The 20,507-nt window shown below is 44.4% G+C and overlaps 1 protein-coding gene across 9 annotated transcripts in view; it reads right to left on the minus strand.

Moving 5' to 3' along the window:
- NFIA (nuclear factor I A) overlaps positions 1-20,507 on the minus strand; it is a 249,093-nt gene that overhangs the window by 162,790 nt on the left and 65,796 nt on the right. The window lies entirely within an intron of this gene.

A 20,507-nucleotide genomic window follows, 5' to 3' on the forward strand; every position in this document is an offset into this window, starting at 1 on the left:
AAAGGGGACAACAACCAAGCAAAATTAAGTTTGTTTAACATGAAGGCTTCTCCAGAGCCCTTGTAGAGGAGCCTGAGCATTGGCTGCAGCCCCACCACTGCATCTGCCCCTGCTGCAAGAGTACCAACAAAAGCAGCAACCTCAAAAAATTCAGTGTTGCAAAAACATTGGATCTGCAAGAAGATGACAAGGCAGGATTGTATGTAAAACACAAGAAATGTGTGGCACTGCCACATTTTTTCACTGCCACTTCCTCTGCTCTGCTACACATACATTTCTAATGACAGTTCTTAGCTTAATGATTTGGGGGTGGGAGTGTTGAAGAGGCTTTTTATTACTTAACATATATAATAAAAGAATGTTGTGATGGATGGGGGAGAAAAGAGGGAACCTCCAAAAGCAGATAGTGACTCTGAATAAAAGGGACAAGCTAAGCAAGATGTATTAGCAAGTCAGTGCTGCAAAAATTTCACTTAATTGAAGAGGGATTCGTGAGAGTACCATCTGGGAACACCTAAAGAGCCCTTCTGCAGGCTGGAACAAGAGCTGGCAAATGCATCTTTGCCTAGACACCTTCCACATGACAGTGCCTTGACTTACAGCGTAGGTGTGCTATAGGAGAATAAATTTGTTTACAACAAATTTGCAGGACTGCCTGCATACAGATAGTTTTCCGTATCCTGTTTGAAAAGTATACTTGGTATTCAATGACTTTTTGGGAGACAATATTCATCAGTCAACTGAAGCACATTGTTTTGAATCATGAATATCTCTGCAGCCAGTGAATAATTTAAAATATTGAAGGAGTCTCCCTGCTATAGCCATGTGCTCATTCCCCCCTACAACATATGGATGTCTAAGTCCTGGGACACCAGTTAGCTCAGAGATGAAGAATCAGAATGCCAGAGTGCTTTGAGTTGGAAGAGACCTTAAAGACTATCTTGTTTCAAACCTTACCATGGGCAGGGACACCCTTCACTATTCCAGTTTGCTCCAAGCCCTTTCCAACCTGGCCTTGAACACTGTCAGGGATGGGGCAGCCACAGCTTCTTTGGCCAACCCGTGCCAGTGAATCAGTCTTATCAGTGTAACCAGCATCAAACCTGGACAACTCACCTCAGAAACTGACATAACTCCTCAGGATCCTTCTGCAGGAAGCTGCTGCTATAATCTCCTCCCAGGCTGCAGAGAGGGAAACTGAGGCATGGATGTTTGGGATCAGACTCTCAGCTCCAGTGGCTGTGAGAGGGGCTTGCCAAGCACCCGGAGGCCACCGCACACATCCGTAACACAGCTCCATCCCTGACATCCATAACCAAGATCCTCCCTGAGCAACTTGCCCAGGATGTCTGTGGCCAAAGCATGATCTAAAGCCAACTCATCGGTGTCCCCAGCCCTGCTTCCGCTATAGATTCCACTCAGACCATTAATCTTTGAAAGAACAGAATTTGCCACTAATGCAATCGGAAACGACGGTAGGAAAGGCTCTCATTAATGAGAGGCAGCTTAATATAACAACTGACTTCTACATTTCTTATCTGAAAAAACCTCCCCTGGAAGCTGTGGATACATTACGGGCTTAAAAAGAATTACTAATGCATTAATTCTTGTCAGATTTGTAGTGTCCTAACCCACAGCTGCCTCACCCACTGACCCAGGGAACATTAGTGAGAACGATATAATTTGGTAAATGAGGGCCTGGCTGTGCACTGTGAGCTTGGGCTGTTATTTGGTCCTGGTGTGAGCAAGGGATACCCAGTCATGTGCTGAGATTATCCTTAAACAAATTTCTAGGATCTTTGGGCTGCAAATTAAACACTTTTCTTCCTTGCTATTTTGTGTTTATCCTAATGCAACCTTATGTGTCTATTTTACATAGTAAAAGCAGTGGTTCTCTTGATCCTGTGAGAATCAGTGTGGGTTGATGTTAAAATGGCAAGTGTGGAGTGGAGTAAAAGTGCAGTTGGGGTTTTGGGATTAAATGCTGACTTTGAGAACACATTGAAAACCATCCTGTGCTGTGGGCAAAAATGATGAAGTGGATATCTGCAAGCACATCAGCTCTAGGGGAACCAAGTGGCTGGGGATGAAGGCCCTCTCCTCTGCACCCCTGCAGAACGCTGGCCTTGCACGTGTGGATCAGCCTGGCTCCATCCAGGAAACTGCATGTGCTGCTGCCCCAGTCCTGAGCACGGTGCTGCTGCTGCTGCCCATTCCCTAAAATAACCGGCCCGTGCATGGGGAGACCACAAAAGCCCAACTCCTTCCCCAACACAAGGCAGAAACAGAGCGTCTTCCATCACAGGAAAGGAGAGAACATCCTGACAAATGCCTGCGTTTTGGACGGGTGACAAAGCTGTCATGGGAAAGAGGCGGCAGCTCCCTTCGGAGACGGGAGGTGGGGAGCGGGATCAGGAAACTTCTGAGCTCTTCTGGCAGCCCAGGTCTGGCTCTGGGCCACCAATCCCCCACTCCTCGCACTTAAACACAAGCAGATTGACACCGAATGCTCGGTGGCTGCTCCAGGGTTCCTATGGAACAAATTCGGATATTCGGAGACCTGAGCCTGTTGGAGAGGTTGCACAACCCATATTCACCTCCATAATTAGCACAGCCCGGTACCTTGTGGGTTGTTTCTGCACAGACTGAGTCCCAGCTCAGCCTGGAAAGCCACTTCTCCCACCAGCTCCCAGAAGGTCCCTGTAACAGCCTGGAGAAATGCCTTGGGGGCACGCTGCAACACCTACTTACGGCTGCTGGGCTGGCCCTGCGGCATCCTCCTCGGCTTCCTCACACACATCATTCCCCATCCTTTATATAGAGATCAGATGGGAAAGGGGCTCTGTGTGTGTACGCAGGGCTGGGAGGAAATTAAACTGGAACCGGCACAAAGATCTTTGAAAGCACCGTGTTGCGTACCCCGCTCTTGGGTTCTGTAAATCACAACCTGCCAGATGCTAACCTGATACAGTCCCCACGTGCACCTCCCTGCTCCAGGAGCCTTATTCCATGGGGAAACCATCAACTTCCAGCATTCCCAGGTAATTTGTACGTTTGAGTTTTGCTCTCCGTAAAAATTGTCAGGATTTCATCTTACTTAAATTATCCTCTCCTTGGAGCTCCACTGAGTGCCTGGCCTCATGCCTGCTTTTAGGAGTCTCAATACCAAATGCAATCAGGGGAGAGAGGCAAGTACCTCCAGAGAGAAAACGAGAGCACCCGAATCCGTTGCCTGTAAGGAGGTACGTGCTGCTCACAGCTTGCAGAAGCAGTAATTTATATTAAATATATATATATATATATTTCACCCTGGCTTATTGATTAAAAAAACCAAAGCATTTCTCTTAATTTCTCAGTTTTTTAGAATATTCTTTAATGGTGCAGTTTGATTTACGACATTAATGGCATTTCTGTGCAAACAGTCGATTTCCAGTTTTTAAATATGCATATGAAAATGTTCTAAGAAGAAATATTTTCCTAAATGTTAACACTACCAAAGTCACCATTACCAGAAAGTAATGAACTTCATATGCAGGATCTCATAGCTATTTTGTTCTTGATAATTTTTAAAACTTCGGCACATTCCCACTGCTACCAGTCTGATGTGCCATTGTCTCCTGCCACTATCTGACCATGGAAGTAAAATTTTGGTGGTGTAAATCTGGAGTAACACAGTTATGAGTCAGGCCCTAACACAAGAGTACAGTGTATACGTTTTTATTGTATAATTTATTGTTTTTTCCACTGAGCTGGCTATATTGTTTTATCCATTTGCGTGACAGGATGTCTAGGAAACAGCTGAAAGAATTATTTGCAGTGAATTTAAAACACACTGGGTTGGAGAGACACAGACACAAAAATCTTTGTTAAGCAAATAACAGGGTGCTACTTGTGTGTCAGGTTGGGAAACTTAACTCCTTCATTTCATAACCTGCAGGTATGATAGGCACAACAGCTCTGCCTCCTCTGCTGCCTGTGCTCACATCCCTGGCCAAGCTTTTCCTATATCAAACCCAGTTACCCCAAGCTTTCCGAGGACACCAGTGGACAAAGAGCAGACCAGCAGCCTTTCCATCCCAAAAATGTTGAGAGTTGTTTCCTCCAGCTGTGTCCATCTTTCTCCACTGATAAAAAACACTCCCACATGACTTGTTGTGACTAAACACCTAACTGACAAAACCAAAGGATTTCCCTTTCAGACCTAGAGAATAAATCTCATTAAATTTAAAAAAACAATCTGGTAAGAATGAAACCACAAGTATCATTGAGAAAATAAGAAGAAATGAGCACAAAGCCTGCAAGAAGGCAGGAGCTTCAGAGGTGGGCTCCCAAAGCCTGATGTCAGGACTGCAAATGCAACAGTCCAGTGAAAGCAGGGGATATAAATAATTTGTTTTTTCATCTGTATCAAATGAGTCCCTAAGGGGTGGCTGGAGGATTGGGTGGCCTTTTCTTCAAGCCAAAGTTGGAAAAGCTAAGGTCACTGAGTCCAATTACTAATCCAGCACTGCCAACCCCACCACTAAACTATATCCCTAAACATCACATCCACACATCTTTTAAATCCCTCCAGGGCTGGTGACCTCATCACTGCCCTGACAGCCTGTTCCAATGCCCAACAACTCTTTCTGTTAAGAAATTTTCCCTCATCTCCAATCTAAACCTCCCCTGTGCAACTTGGGGCTGTTTCCTCTTGTCCTGTCCCTTGTTCTATGGTAGCAGAGCTCATTCCCTTCCTGTCAGGGAGTTGTGGAGGTCTCCCCTGAGCCTCCTTTTCTCCAGGCTGAGCCCCCCTTAGCATGTATCTAAGTGTCCTGGTCTGGGACACAAAGAAGAAGATCCCACCTGAGCTCACTACGACTGCACAGCACCCAAACTCTGTGCACCAAAGGGATCCCCTCCAGCAGTGCCTATCTGGTGGGTAGTGAACACATGCACATATTGGAAGTGCAGGAATGGAGCCATAAATCCAGGGCTGCAGTCTCTACTTGTCTCTAAGAAAGTTTCTCCGCAGTTAATGCTTAATCAAATTTGCTTTAATCGCTGCAAGTTATTGGCTGGTGATTTTATTTACCATCAATGTCCATTCTGATCTTTTTAAAATTGAGATCTGTATTTGCGTCACTGAAAAAACATTCAACAATGTTGCTTAAGACTTCAATAATCCTTATGCTTGTTTCCTTTTAACCCAGAAAAGGAAGTTTTTGAAATGGTACCACCAGCATTTGCAAAATCCAGGGTTTGCTATCCACTGACTAATTAATCCTCACACATTATTGCCATTTCATGGAAGAGGAAACTGAAACATAGGCAAGTCCCCAAATCCCTGAGCAGGTCAGAGGCAAAACTGGGACTGGACTTCTTCAAAGCTGATTTTGCAGAGGGTGGTGAGGCCCTGGTGCAGGTTGCCCCATCCCTGGAAGTGTTCAAGGCCAGGTTGGAGGGGGATTGGAGCAAGCTGGTCAAGTGGAAGGCATCCCTGCCCTTGTCAGGGGATGGAACTAGGTGGTCTTTAAGGCCGCTTCCAACCCAAACCATTCTGTGATTTCTCCACTAGACGTAGGCTCCACATCTAACTTTACCAAAGACATTCACATTTTGTATCAGCCTCGAGCAGACTTTATATAGTGTAAGAAAAGTCATCCTCACAGCTACTTCATTTCCTCCAGCTATTCATAGCAGCCCTGCAAAAAGTCAACAGTGTATTACACAACAGCGTAGGTTTAGCGGCGAGAGTTTTAACAGGCCGGGCAGTCAATATACATTGCAAGAAAAACATATGCCAGACTCTGAACTATGGAAATCACAGGAGCCAACGGAGCTGTCTTGTGTTACGCTAGCCAGGAATCCAACTCAATAGCTGGTGCAAATATATACTAAATAAAACCCAGCTTTATAAATAGCACCTCTCTCCACTGGCACATACCCACCGGCACTCGGTCACTGAAAGAGAACCGAAAGCACACTCTTGGCATTGTCTTGAAAAAATGTGTCTGCCCAGAAAAATGGGATCCAACTACATCCCTTTCCTAGAGCAGGCAGTTGTGCACAATGTATTAGAGAAGTTCTCTCTGTTGTTTTTTTTCCTTTGGGTACCTCATCAGTTCTGTATTTTATATTTCTATGACTCACAACATGAACATGAAGATGCCATTGGGGGTACCTGCTCTAAAAATGCAATTAAACTGGCTATACTAGTTAGGAGACTGAGGTAATTCCCCATGAGTTCTTTTCCAAAATCCTATCTCCAGTCCAAGTGTTGCCTTTAGGCTCCTCTTTGGAACAGTCACTATCAGTTTCTATCACTGTTGCTGTGATAGAAAGACCCAAGCTTTGAACTGAATGCTTGACATGGTCCCAGACCTTAGAGCAGGTCAACATTTCACCATCTTTGGCTTCCAAAACATCTTTTTTCCCTCCAAAGGAAATTAGAAAGTTCAGTCTTCCAAGATTCCTAATACTCCCTTTACTAACTTGCAGTGATTTAGGAGATTACTCACACAAGCCATATCTATGTTTAGATGGGGAACATCCCAGATTCCCCTTGGGGACTGGAGCAACCCAGTTTTTAAAACAACTCTTCCAGACCATAAACAAGCTCAGATACAGGCAACTAATGTCTACCATCAGTTTTCCTAATTTCCACAAGCTCTGAACCAGACATTTTAATACTAGAGTTTATGCCCTACCAGAAGAGATGTGGTTGTAAAATCCACCATACTCCAAAGAGGTGGGGGAAAATATACATATATACAAGAAAACATTTAACAACCAGAAGCCATTCCAGCTTCTTTCCCTTGCTCTGTCACCTCTCTTCTTCTCAGAAAGACAAGTTGTTCCATACAACCATCAGAGCAAACAAAGCCTTGTTTCCTGAGGATCCGCATCGCATGTCTTCAGTCCTCCCAGGACAACATCCTGCACTTCTCCCCCAACTCCTTTATGATTCATCTTCCCCTTCCCTGCGATTCCTCCCTTCCCGACCTCTGGCCCTCACATCTGGAAGAGCGAGAGGCAGCTTGCGTGTGGCTGCTTCCAAGCTCTGCATCTGCTGACTGACGCGCCAGACAGACAAAGGTGAGGCTCACCCTGTCGACATTCCTCCTGGGAGGATGTGGATGGGGGTGTCTCTTCCCTGCTCAGCCACCATTTTAATAAAAAAAAAGAAAGAAAAAAAAAGTAGAAACTTGGTGTCTTTGAGAGCTTTTATCTGTCTGTCATTCTGGAATGAAATTAGCCAAAGGGATAAATGTTCTGTGAGCATTACCTACGGGCAGAGGGGAGGCTGCAGCAGAAACCAAGCTGAAATAGAGAAGAACTGAGAGGCACTGTTTGGGAAACCACTTCCAGTTCACAAATTTTCCCGGTCTCCAAACGACTGACTGGAGTAAGACCCTAGGTCTGAATTTAGTAGCACACCCTGTCCCTGCTGCCCACTGGTACCATTTCTTTGAAGAAATGGAAAAGCACAGGAGTTTTTCTATGCAAACCCCCTGGAGGATGTTTCCCTGCCTCAGGAACTGCTGGAATTCACATTCATGGCTTAGGGAAAGGGCTGTACCTCAGAGCTTAGAAACCAAAAGGGAGCTGCATTCACCCAGGTACATGGGCTGGTCTTCCACACACCGGCAACTTCAAAATGCCATTCAGTGGCAACCTGACAAGGTTGTGTTTCAACAGGAATACGTTATCTCTCTTTCCAAGGCTGGGCAGGCCACTTCCTAACAGACAACCCAACAGGCCCTGACAAGTGATTAAATAAGTTAAGGTTGGAGGGGGGATTTTTTTTTTATCCTTTTCTGTTCTAACACTTAAAGCCTGACTCTGGAGTCAGTTGAAGCAAAGACCTTGTTCCAGCAGTGCTGATAAGGACAATGCACCCTCACAGGTGGAGCCTGCAGGCACGGAGCTGGATGGGAAGGCAGATACCACTGCAGAGGCAATGGCTTCGCCTGCATCGATGCCAGCAGCACGTTCCTGCTGGAGGAATGGGATCAGTGTGGAAGGAGCCTTAGCCACGCAGTGGGCCGAGGATGGTTTATGGGGATGGCAGAATGGATGTGGTTAAAATTTTAATCAGGATGACATGTGTTGTTGACATATGGCAACGCACCACCATCTGGATTCAGAAACAGACCTGGGTTTTCAAGCTGTTGCTGGCCAAAGCCAAGAACATTGCTGAGGTGCTAGGTCAGACTGGCTGGGAAGGGTTCTGCCAGCAATCCCTCTTGACACAGTATTGCTTTCATTAAAGCAGCCTGCCTGCCTACCCATCTGAGGTGAAAGAGGGAGAAAGTCCGTGAAAGGTGGGGGAAACAGTGAGAGAAAAGGTCAAAAAAGGAGTTCAGCTGATGGACCCACTTTCTGCCCTGCTTGGGGCTCTGCAGTGTGCTCAGGTCACTCCACTGCAGCTACTCATTTTGTGGTCTTCTAGGGTAAGCAAAGTCCCTGCTCCCGGCGGGAGCCCTGCAGTTCCTGAGGAGTTCCTGCCTGCCTCCCAGCAGCAGGCATCCAGCACAAGAACAAAGCACCTGAGGTTCAACTGCTTAACCATTTCATCTCCCCTGCAAGCCAAGCGTGGGCTGAGTTACCTTCAGCCAAGGGGGGAAGGAAAGGAGGGAGGGAAGAAAATGTGAGCCACGTTTCTGTAGACTGATCTAACAAAGTAACAAAAGAAAAACGAAAAAGAGAATTCCAGGACAACTATTAAAGGCTTAAAATGTCCAAGCAGCTAACATTTTATCCCAGCAGAATTCCTCTGGGATTAGCTTGGCTTTCCAGGCATAATAAAGTGTTTTACAGTTCCTTTATTTTACCCATCCCATTTCTCTTTTTTTTTATTTGCATAACACTCTCATCAATTAGCGCGTCTCTGTTTGCTCTCAAACAAATCCAGCGCTCATGGCTAAAACTACAGCGCAAGAGAGACACCCAATAAACTCTTGCACATCCCGAGCCGTCGCCTCATTCCTGTCGGATACGCCGCTCCTTTGGAAGGGCTCGACTCTCGGCTTCGCTGACCTGAATGCAGGCGGCGGGGGGAAAGGAGGGGGGCTCAGCATCTCTGAAATTTGGCTCCAAACCATTATGTTGCCATGAAACGTGCCTTAGCCTAACAAAAGGCATGGACTGGGATACACCAAGCAGTGCTGCGCTCGCCGCGTAACGACTTAGTCCCCGGACACACCAAGGGAGCAACTCGGAGCCAGCTTGAGATCAACAGCAGAAATTCCTCTTTCCTTCAGTGAAGCCAGGCTTTCATCCTCTGTCTTCAAAGGGATTACCTATAAAATTCTCAGCTACGAGGCTTGTGTAATTTCAGTCTAACTCCAGAGAAAGAGTAAAAAAATGAAATTCTAGAATTCTCCTGTGTGTCTTAATAAGACACCATACCCCAAATGTTCCCTGAGAAGAAACTGAGATGGTACCATCATCTCCACTGTTCTTCTGTTTTTGCTTAATGTTTGAAAACTCCAAACTTCAGGGCAAAGGAGGATGAATTTATGATATGGGAGGCATCTAAGTGCAAGCCCAAAGAACAGCAATGTATTTAACAGCTAACATATGTGCATATTCCTCCTTTTGCAATGCAAGAATACAGTTACATCATAAAGTTTCGCTAAGCAGGAGTATATAGGACAGATCCCACACTGCACTTTTTATTATAAATTTAAATATGAATGGGAATTACACCACATTTTATTCTACTTCAAGTTCATTTTTTGGAAAGCCACAAACAAGTTGGAGATTAACATCAGTCATCCCAGACTTCACACAACACTGCTACAAGCTGGGAAGTATAGATATTAAAATTTATGTTCACCAGTTGCAAAACTATTAGCTAGTTTGGAATGCACATACATATTTCGTGCATATAACACCCTAAAAAGCCATAATGTTAGGTTCTGCATGTCAATATAAAATTTGCAATGACTCCCTTTTAGATATTAATTCCAGGGAAATAGTTAGTCCTAGAGCCTGGAGAACGCAATATTAAAAGAAGTATTTTATTTCCCAATCTATGTAAAGAAGGGAACCATTCCCTTGAAAAATGCCCCCTTGATATGTTCCGTAAATAGGTTAATACAATTTGAAATTAAACTTGATTCTGCAGCATGATATTATAATATCAGAAATGCATTCCAGAGGAAAAGCCGGCATTAATCATCGGTTCCAGAACACAGCTCCTATTTCACTGTGAAGCAGCAATGCCCACAGAAGGCTGCACAGGCCACACAGGCAGGAAAGAAGCCCAACACCCCAAAGAGCTGCTGTCAATGGCTTAACTAAGCCCTAGGAGCACCCCTAACCGTGGGCTGTGAGAGCCGTGCCATTGACTCCCATCGCAGCACTGGAGCCGAGCCGTGCAAGGAAGGCTCAGGAATTCTCTGGCCGTGCACACTCAGAGTATGAAAATAAACAAAGCATTTTCAAAGGCTCGCAGAAAAAAAATGTAGATGAGTTAAAAGGCGGCTGGTTTTTTAAAAAAACCCTCCATATCCTGACCTTGCACTCTCTCGGATTTTGTTGAAAGCTGGGGAGGGAGAGCACGTCTTGGGAAATTTAGATTGTGGTTCTAGTCTGGCTTTTTCAATGATCACGGGTTTACCCCAAAGTTGTGTTTTCCTTCTATTATTTTACGAACTTTAAAATATCAAAGAAAACACAACTGGATGCATTATTTACTCAGCCACCAGTCTTTAAATATCACTTACTGAGGCACAGCCACCTCACCTTTCTCCTCAGACATCCACACCCCCACTTATCCACTTTCCTCCATTTTAACCTTGTGTCAATGTTTTCTCTCTTCTTTTCCCTTTCTCTCTTTCTCTCTGCTTCCCTCTCATTCTTTCTACAGTTATTACTTAACCTTCAGGTACCCACTTAAGCAACCCACCAAATAGCAGTAATGAGCGCACAGAGTCAATAGTGTGGTGCGTAATCACCTTGCCTACTGTGTTAATGTCAGTTATCTTTTGCTAATGTACATGACAGGCTTTATCTTTGCAGAGTGGCAAGAGTGAATTGCTGTTTGTTTGGAATCAGCTATTGTTACTGCACCTGGGCTCTTTTTTTTTCTCCCCCAATTTTTAGTGTTTTTTATTTGAGTGGAAAAGAACGTATTAACACATTAAAAAAACCCCAAAACCCAAGAGAGAAGTAATACAAGATTCTTCTATCACATCCATGCAAGCTCATCTCTGAAGATGATGGAGTTGCAATGGTCCAATGATACATCCACACTGTTTTTAACTGGCTTTAACTGCGCCACATTATTGCCTGAAACTACCCAGAGACAGGGCACACCACCCACAGCCCTGGGTTTCCCTGCAAGCTGGAGGTCTTTACCCCTTATTTACTGCTTTTTTACTGGTTTGAGTGTTTGTTTGTTTGGGTTTTTAACAGCTTTCTTACTTCTTTAAGGCACGGAAAGCCAGCTCTTCCCTGGGGAAGAGCACGCTGCACAGAGGGATGTGCTGCAAAGCTGGACACCAGAGAGAGGATCCATTGCAAAGCTGGATGTTCCCTGAACCCTTTGTGCCAAAATGGTAACCCAAGGCAAGTCAGGGCTCTGGGTGTAAAGCTCATGCAATTTGTATTAACTTCTAACGCGCTCCTGGCTGTGAAGCTCCGGCTCCAGAGCAGAGTCCCAGGTATTTCCCTGCCAGCTGGGAAAAGGGTTTGCTCTGAAAAGCCAACAGTGGGGCAGCAGCTGAGCCTCTGCAGCACTGCAGGTATTTGTGGGGCTGGAGTGGTTCCATCGTAACTCTCATCTGCATAAACCCCTTCCCAGAAATGTTCTCTCTGCACTTCAGTTCACTTCTATAATACCACAGGTACATCCAGCTAGCTCCATGGAGAGAAAAAATCCAAACACACCGAGGGGAGAACAACTTCTTTTACATCTCTGAATCCTCTAATAATATTTGCTCTGAAGGTCTCCTATTCCCTCTCCCACAGACAAAGAGAGAAAGGAGCATGTGGATACATGTACACAGAGAAACATGTATTCAACACGATGGCAAAGCCTTATCTGGCCTTAAAAAACTGGCAGAAGGGTTGACTTCTTTATAGCATCAGACCATTAAAGCTACAAAACCTCAATTAAAAAACTGCCAGAAGATTTTTTTACTTTGTTCCAGAAGGATATAAAACCAGTTATGAGGGGAAAAAAAATCTGCTTTTACCATGGAAAGTCCAAACCATAATTACAGCCCCACTTAATGTTATTGCACACCAGGATGACTCTAACTCCCATATCATTATTTTTTATTTACTATTTATTTTGCATTTTCTATTCTGTGCTTGATAAGGCATTAAAAAAACAAATTAAATAATATAACATATCATTAATATGGTTTGTTTTACCCAAGGCCACGAACACACCAAACCAGCTTGTTTACCTTGGTTTATTCTTGCCTGGAAGCAATTCAGAGCAGGGACAATGGGAGGAGTGGTGCACGCACAACTGGGACTCAACCCAAACCAGCACCTTTGGTGGTTACTTGCATCCCTCACGTTAAAATCTAGCAACCATATTTCTCAAAATTCCTCAGATCCTTACAGCAGGCTTCTTTAATAATGTAACAAGGAGAACACAGGCCCTTTATTTCTCTTTGGCAGATCAAATCTGAGATATAGCACAAGAAACTTGTATTTGCCCTCCTCAGACAGATTTTAAGATGGAATCCCAGCAAAGTCTCTGGTTTAGATCTCGGTGATAATCTACCACAGCAGTATCTGTCTTAGGAATACACAGGGTTGATAAGACGGATAAATCCAACAGGAGCACTAAGAGGACAGTAATCGCCCTAAGCTCCCATGGATTTTGATCTGTTTGGGGGTAAATCTCTATGAGATGTAGAGGGTAGGAAGAAACGAGGATAGAAAAGGTTTATGGCAATTATTTTGTGCTTTGGGATGATGAAGTCTAAGGACAGAGGAGGGTTATTTCCCATTCTTTGCGAGCATGTCCACCAACTCTCAGTGGGGAACAGGAGCCAAGTCCTGACACTGTCCACTCAGGAGCACATCCTGAACAGTCCCTCCAGGAATGCTCTTCACACCTGGTCTCCCTATCAGTAGGACCAGGAGACCTGATTGAACAAGGTACCTCTGCTCAACACAGAAAGATGGAACTGGATGATCTTTAAGGCCCCTTCCAACCCAAACCATTCTATGATTTTACGAATCCCAAAACCAGAAAGTTCTCAATCTGTGTGGGCACATGGTGCTTCCCTGACACGATGGGCATCCTCGTCCTGGCCGCCTTCCAGCTCTTGTAATTACATGCTGCTGACCCAACGACCCCTCGCAGTTTCCATAGGCTGTGTTAGTTTTCACTTCCTATTGTGTTGCTTTGCACTTTCCAGGAGTTGCCATGCGCAGCCCCAGAGACACCTGCATTTTGCAGATGAAGCTATGGAACGCCGTAGCTTCTCGGGGAAGCTTAATTAATTTATTACTGCAAAGTTGGTTTGGTGCTAGGAGGTGCTACTAGAGGAAGAATAAACCCAGGCAATGCTGGTTATTTGAGGAGGAAAACCAGTATTTCACACAGGTTCTCCTTCTTTCAGAGACGGACAATAAAAAGAAAAAAAGGAAAGTTTTTTTTCTAGCAAGGCTTTTCCTGCACTGATTCCAGCCCCTCTGATGGCCCCGGTTCAGCAGCATGCGGTGCTGGGTGCTGCCTTTAACATGTGTGTTTGTTTATCAAGGAATTAAAGGAGAAAGAAGGATGCATGAGGCATGCTGGGGATCTGCTGCAGGGAAGACAGGGTTAAACCAGCCCTGAGCACTATGGAGCATGTTTGAAGGAAGTCTCACAAAAGTAATTTTAACTCCCTCCGTCTCGCTCACTCCCTCCCTCCCTTACTCTCTCCTCCCCTTCGTCTTCCCGGTTGTACATTATTCCTCATTCTTTACATTGTGGTTATATTTATTCCATGTTCCATTGAAGCCGTATATTAAAAGTGCCAGTTCTGAGCTTCTGCTGTACAAGGGGAGAGAAAGGAAGGGAAAAAAAAGAAAGAAAGGGGGAAAAAAAAAGTGCTGGTATTCAGTTCCTGTGAGCTCTTGCTCACTTTGAGCGCTGTTCCTATTACACAATAATGTGTTATTTTGTTGAATTTTGGCATCCATCTAGCTGATCTGGTCAGGAGCCAAAAAATTAGAGTGTGTCAGTCCACCAGTTCCTCTGCAGAGACGCGCTCCCCTCGCCCAGCGCGTGCTCCGCGCTCCTGGCCTGGGGCCAGCAAGGGAAATCCATTTTACATACAGAACGCACAGAGCTCCAGCGCTCCGAGACTTTTTACCTACTAAAATAACTTTATGGACAAATGCCAGCCTGCGAGGCACATGCGGCAGGGAGCGTTTGGCACCGAAAACACGGTGAAGCGCTCGGCGGAGGCACCGAAGTTTTCCAGAAATGAGGAAATGGCTGTCGGTGCCGTCGTGGCACCTCACGTGACTTGGCACCGCCCGCCTCATTGGCCGGCCCTGCAGCCGAGCAGCCGCCATGTAAGGAGCGGGAGCTTCGCCCCTCGCTGCATCCTTAAAATGGCGGCCCCGCCGCGCGCCCGGCGAGCGAGCCCAGCCCAGCCCAGCCCCAGCCCCAGCCCCAGCCCCAGGGCTTCTTTTTGTCCCCAACGTTTTTTTTTTCCCCCCCTCCTTCCCCCCTCTGCTGAAGTTTTTATAAACCTTTACAGATTTGAGTAGAAACAGATTTCTCACAACTTGCTCCGCGTCTCAATTTCACAGCTCAGCATACACTCAGGCACTGTCAAAAGCTTGACAGCGTTCCAGGGAAAATATTAACTGTAAACTTTCCAACAGGAATTGAAGGCACACACGGCTCCCGTCAGGATGGCCCCTGCACCAAGAGCAGGGAAGGCAATGTTTTCACAGGTTTCCAGAGCTCGCGCCGCTGCCAAACCCACCACGACCCCCAAGATGGTCCCGCTTCACCGCATCATGGGCGCAATTAAGAGGATCGCCCGCCATGCGCCTTGCACTCGCAGGCCGGACCCATTGAACACTGCATGCTCTGATGTATAAATATTTGCCTCTGGCTAAAGTTCAAGCAGCCCTCTGTGGCTGCCAGACACAACAGAACACCAACATCCAAGGGAAAGTGTTTACTGCAGCACTGGCCAACGCAGCGACTGCCAGCGATCGAGCCGCTCGCCTCGGCCCAGCCCGCGGGCGCTTATCGCCGAGTACCTGGCTGTCGGCCACCCCGTGTCTGCTGCCCTGCCCAGGAAATGGTTAATTTATTAAATGTGCCAGTTCGACCTCATCTGCACTGATGGCCTGGCATGAGGGTCCCTGGCGTGAGGGAACACGGCCTCTGCACAGCCTCAAAGCATTAACCCTTCGTTAAGTGAAGGTCCGTTGGGTGGTTCACACACTTTCTGCCCAGCCCGTTTCCGAAGCTGAATTGTTCTCCTGGACTGGAACATGCACACAAAAGCTAGTGCATGGCCAATGGCCTGGGCGTGCTGGGGACAGAAATGGATAGATTTTGAAAGGTACAGCAGTTGTTGGTGATGCAATGCTGTTTAACGGACACAAAAATAAATTTTCTCACTTCTCTCCCACCCTCCAAACCAAACACAGTTTACAGTCTTCACCAAGTAAGGGGTGCAAAATCCAACTAGTTCAACTCATGAATCAGCTGCTTCAATGTTCATAAAACCACTCCGGAAAGGTAAGGAAAGGAGGGGAAAAAAAATAAACCAGGAGAACCCTGTAGGAGGCCTGGCTGTGATCAGGGCTGTTGTCATTGCGGTCATCCTTGAAATGGCCTCCCAGTACACCAGTAATCGCAGCGTTAAAATGCAGTAAAGGAACATGCCAAGACCCTGCACATCTGACTCGTTCGCACTGTAAATCAACTGGACTTCCCTATGAACAAACAGGAAAAACTGTATTTCAGGAAAATGTCTCGAAGAAAGAGAGTGGAGTTACTAAGGAAGGAAGAGATGAAATGAATAAAAAGCAAGCAGGCCTTCATATTATAATTTAACTAAAATGTTAGAAGTTCTACAGATCATTATTCTGGTGTTGCCTTTAATGTATGCATTAAAACAACTGAAATAATTGACTGTTGTCAGAGTCTATCTATTAAAGCAGATGTTTTTTAGCAAGTTACATGCTTTGCAGCAGCTCTAGGCCAGACAAAAAATCTTTACTCCTTATTACTTTCTTAGTCTAGGTTTAAAAAGTTGAAAATTCATGGCAAACCTCTACAAATAATCTATCAACTAATCCCATTTCCTACTCCCTTTTCTTATTAAATACAAGAGAAAGCTTGATGAAGATTTGAAATCTAGAGATATACAGAAAATATCTCATGAAAGTTTCTTGTTTAATGTGAGTCTTAACACCTCTGCTCTGGCTGTCCAGCCCGGGGCAGCCCGTGAGCGGCGGGTGATGTCAGCGCCGTCGATCTCCTTGAGACCTAAGAAGCCCAGCACTAATAGTATCAGGACGGGCTTCCAGGAGGCCCAAGCGAATCATGTGAAAGAGGATCACAGAGGAATGTTCTGTTCCCACTGTGAACAAGACAGAATTAACTCTGAGATGCTTCCTTCTGCTGCCCTGTTTGGCCGAAAGGTCAGAACGATTAGCTCTCGTATACTGGGAACCCACCGTCAAAACAAAACGTGGGCTAAACCTTCATCTATTTTAAACAGAAGGAGACACGCTTAGGAAGGATCATTTCAGATGAATTTAAGGTAATGATTTTTCATTCTGCCCTGCAACAACATCTGTCTACTAACTTTTTGTTCTTTCCAGAAGACTCAAGGAAGGTTTTTTTGGAGCCAAACTACCTTTTTCTGCTAAATATAGAGAAAGAAACAATGTGGACAGAAGAAGGCAAGCCTGGCGCTTAAGTCATTCTGCATTTAAACAACTTCACTACACTGACAAGTTTAATTCATTACAACAATTATTCTATCAGGCAGATTTCTGTGGAAATATATGCATTGTTTACCACAGTGAGGATTCCTTTACCAGTCATGTCTTTGAAGTCCAAAGATTAAAAAAGCAGATAGACAGAAAACATTAAAATTTCCCAAATGCTTTGATACAGTGTTTGTCTACATTATGCTGAAGAAAAGGTACTTACGAGGTCTTAATTGACTATATATTTAAGAATGATCATAGCAACATATTCAGCCTATTACCAGTGGGTATGAAATGTTACACCCAATAAATGTTGTGTGACACGCACCTAATGGGTATTCTATCATGTTCAAAGAGTATAAAACAAACACAGGAAAAATTTCATCCAATTGTATCTTTTTCATTGAGCATCAATGTAAATATAGTCTGAAGCAATCAAAATGCTAGAAATATAAATATTCCTTTTAAAGCCACTGAATCCATCACTTTACTAGGAAAGGCTTAGCTATGTTATTTGCAATTCCCTCATTGCACAACAATGTACATTACTGTCTGTAAGCTCTAATTTGGCATGGCGCATCATTAATGACCTGAATGGTGGCTGTTTCACACATACATATTTAATTACAACAGCTGAACAAATTACATATTTATGCTTTATAAAGGGGATTGCCAGTCTAATTCATTTGCTATGCATGCAGGTACAGGGCTCCATCTGCAACAGCATCTGCACAACAAGAGCTAACAATTATCCATTGTAAGTGAGTGAGTGTATCTGGTGAAACCTGTAAGAGATGCAATCGTATTAACCACTTCACTGCCTACAAACCAGTATTTTCTCAATGGACCACAATATTTTAAATAATTTATCAACAATAATACTACTTTGCATTTTCACAACATCCCTCATCTGAACATCCTCTGAGCACTTTATATGCTATAAAAAATTAAGCCTTAAACACTCCTGTGAGGAAAGTAGTTCTTATCCCAACAGCATATATATGGGGAAAGGAAGGCACCTAACCCTGAGGGGCTGGTTCTTCAAAAAGCACAAAAGGCTCCAGTGGACTTGTGCTGATTTACATTATTTTAACCTATGAACTTGCCCAATGTGAAAGGTGAGCAAAAAATCAGCAGCAAAGAGAGGCAGATCTCCGTAAAATTAATACAGTAGTTTAAGCCTTAAGAAGACTTGGCTTCCATGGGCTTTTGATCAAGCTTAAAATTATTATCCACAACCCACCGTCCTTAATTGTACAAAAACTCTTACTGAATTATCTAACTAGCCCTCCAGAACATGAATAATTATTTCTAAAAATTCTCAGAGAAATGGCAAGAGATCAGAATACTGGAAAAATTAGAAACGTGATATAAATCTTCCAGAAAGAAGAGAAGAGTAATCCTGGCACTAACAGTCCAAACTAATGTTTACAGAGTAAAAAATTAACAGAACAAAATCGAAGCACATAAGGGAGACAACTGAGCTGCCTGAACCAATTAGAATTACTGTTTTAGTGCGGATATTTTTTGACAAACCAGATATATCTATGGTGTATATCAAGTAGGATGACAGTATTAATAGAACAATAGAAGTTGTATATTTAGATTCTGGCAAAGTACTTAGTGCAAACTCTCATAAAATTCTGCATCCGCAGCATTATTTTGACTTGGTTCTGAAGTTATTGTATGGATTGAAAACTTACTGGAATGGATGCAAATTATGAATAATCCCCTTCTGGGCTGAATCTACTCATTTAGTGATGTATTATGGGGAAAGGAGACAGCCAGGAGGAGAACCCCATCTTATTTAAAATCTTTATTAAAAGAAAAATAGGAAGGGAATGAAAATCGTGCATAGCCACGAACCAGATGTTTGATGTACCAGAAGAACAAAGAAAGGTGCTAGGAGTCTGAAAGCAGTCTGAGCACAGAATAAATTTAGTTTCAGAAAAATGGCCAAACACAATAAGAAAACCAAATAATGACAGGGAGAGAAAAAATGAGGAAATAACATTTCAAAATAAGCCTAACGGTGACAGCAAAGAGATGTTTATACAAGAGCTGGCCATGTTGCAAAGGCAGCAGCAAAACTCAGTCAAACTTCTGGCAGTCCAACATTTCTGAGAAGTGGAAGGTTTTTCATTACTTGGGACATTCAGAAGTGAAGGAGATAATCAGAGCTCTATTGGACAGGCTATGCAAGATCAAACAAGCCCTCTCCATCTCTAATTTCTCTGGCTTTACAGGAATGTTAAAAAGCTTAAGAATGTTCGCGTAATAAATATAGAATAAATCCAAGGCACAGCGTAACTACAGGATCAAAAATTATTTCAACTTCAATACCTGAAAGAGGAAGCATTTAGGAGCAAATGAATCAATAGTGAAGTTTCCGGTTATCATTTACAGGCTCTATTTAGAAATAAGTAGGTCTAAATAGGCTACTTGGCATGGGGCAGCTGTAGGTCAACATTCTACATCAGACACTGTAATTTGCCATAAGTGCAGAGGTGCTCATTAATTACAGGGAAATCTGAAAGTATCCCTCAGGCCTATGGTGAGGCTGCCAAAGTGTGCAGTGAAGTGCAGGCTCCCTCCAGGAAGTTCTGGTGCTGCTGCTGCTTTAAAGCCATGATTGGGCTGTGCTGTACAAAAGATCAGCTGTCCCAGGATGGATATCTCAATTGGAAAAGCTATTTTATCGAATTAACAGCTATGGTGTTCTCTGAGTGCACCAAGTGCCACAGCTGCTTCCATGTCAGCATCCAGCATCATCTGGATCTGCTGGCCCCACCGACTTCCCTCAAACACACATCTCCAGCTCTCCCTCAGGCAACAGAGCGAAAAATACAGGACAGAGGGAAAAGAAAAAAAAAAAAGAGAGAGCGAGAAAAAAAAAAATAAATCCCTTTTTAGGGCTGTGAATGGTGGAATAGGAATTCCAGACATCTCCTTCCCTCAGCAGGGCAGCTCTGACTTCCTCTTGGCCCAACCTGCCCGATATTTCTGGATCCTGGCACCAGAGTGACGGAGGGAACTCCTCACGGCGCCCAAACCCCGGGCAAGCCAGTGAGTAAACTCTGAACATCTTCCCTGGCGCGTGCAGCCGATTCCACCCTGGTCCGTGCAGGAGCAGTGGAGCTGTTCAAAGGTTTAAACTGCTCCAAAAGGAACTAAAATACAGTTATTTTGAAATGGGAGGGAGGCGCAATTGCTTAGTGGACACATGCCAGGCAACATCTCCGTAATTACATTTTGTTCTGTTGCAATGCCTGCTTTTCCTACACCCTTAATTAGGCAAGAAAAATCAGGAGAAAGATCATCCCCATTTCTCCCCAGCTTCCTGGGTTAACATTACACAGGATCAACTCCTGTACCTAAATGCCCTGTCACAGTACCTCGAGTGACCTTGTCAACTCTGAAAGCTGGTCAACAATCCTCTTAATGCCGGGGAACACAAGCCACAGGTTTAACTCCACTGCCAGGGAAAGATGCGAGCAAGAAAATCAGATTCATTTCCTTTCTATGCCTCTACTCCCCTTTTAGACACCAATGAGTCCAAAGCAACCCACCATTAAAGCTACACTTAAAAATAAGGT

This window comes from Zosterops lateralis (genome assembly GCF_965231275.1).
Source record: "Zosterops lateralis genome assembly, chromosome: 9".
Taxonomy (NCBI): domain Eukaryota; kingdom Metazoa; phylum Chordata; class Aves; order Passeriformes; family Zosteropidae; genus Zosterops; species Zosterops lateralis.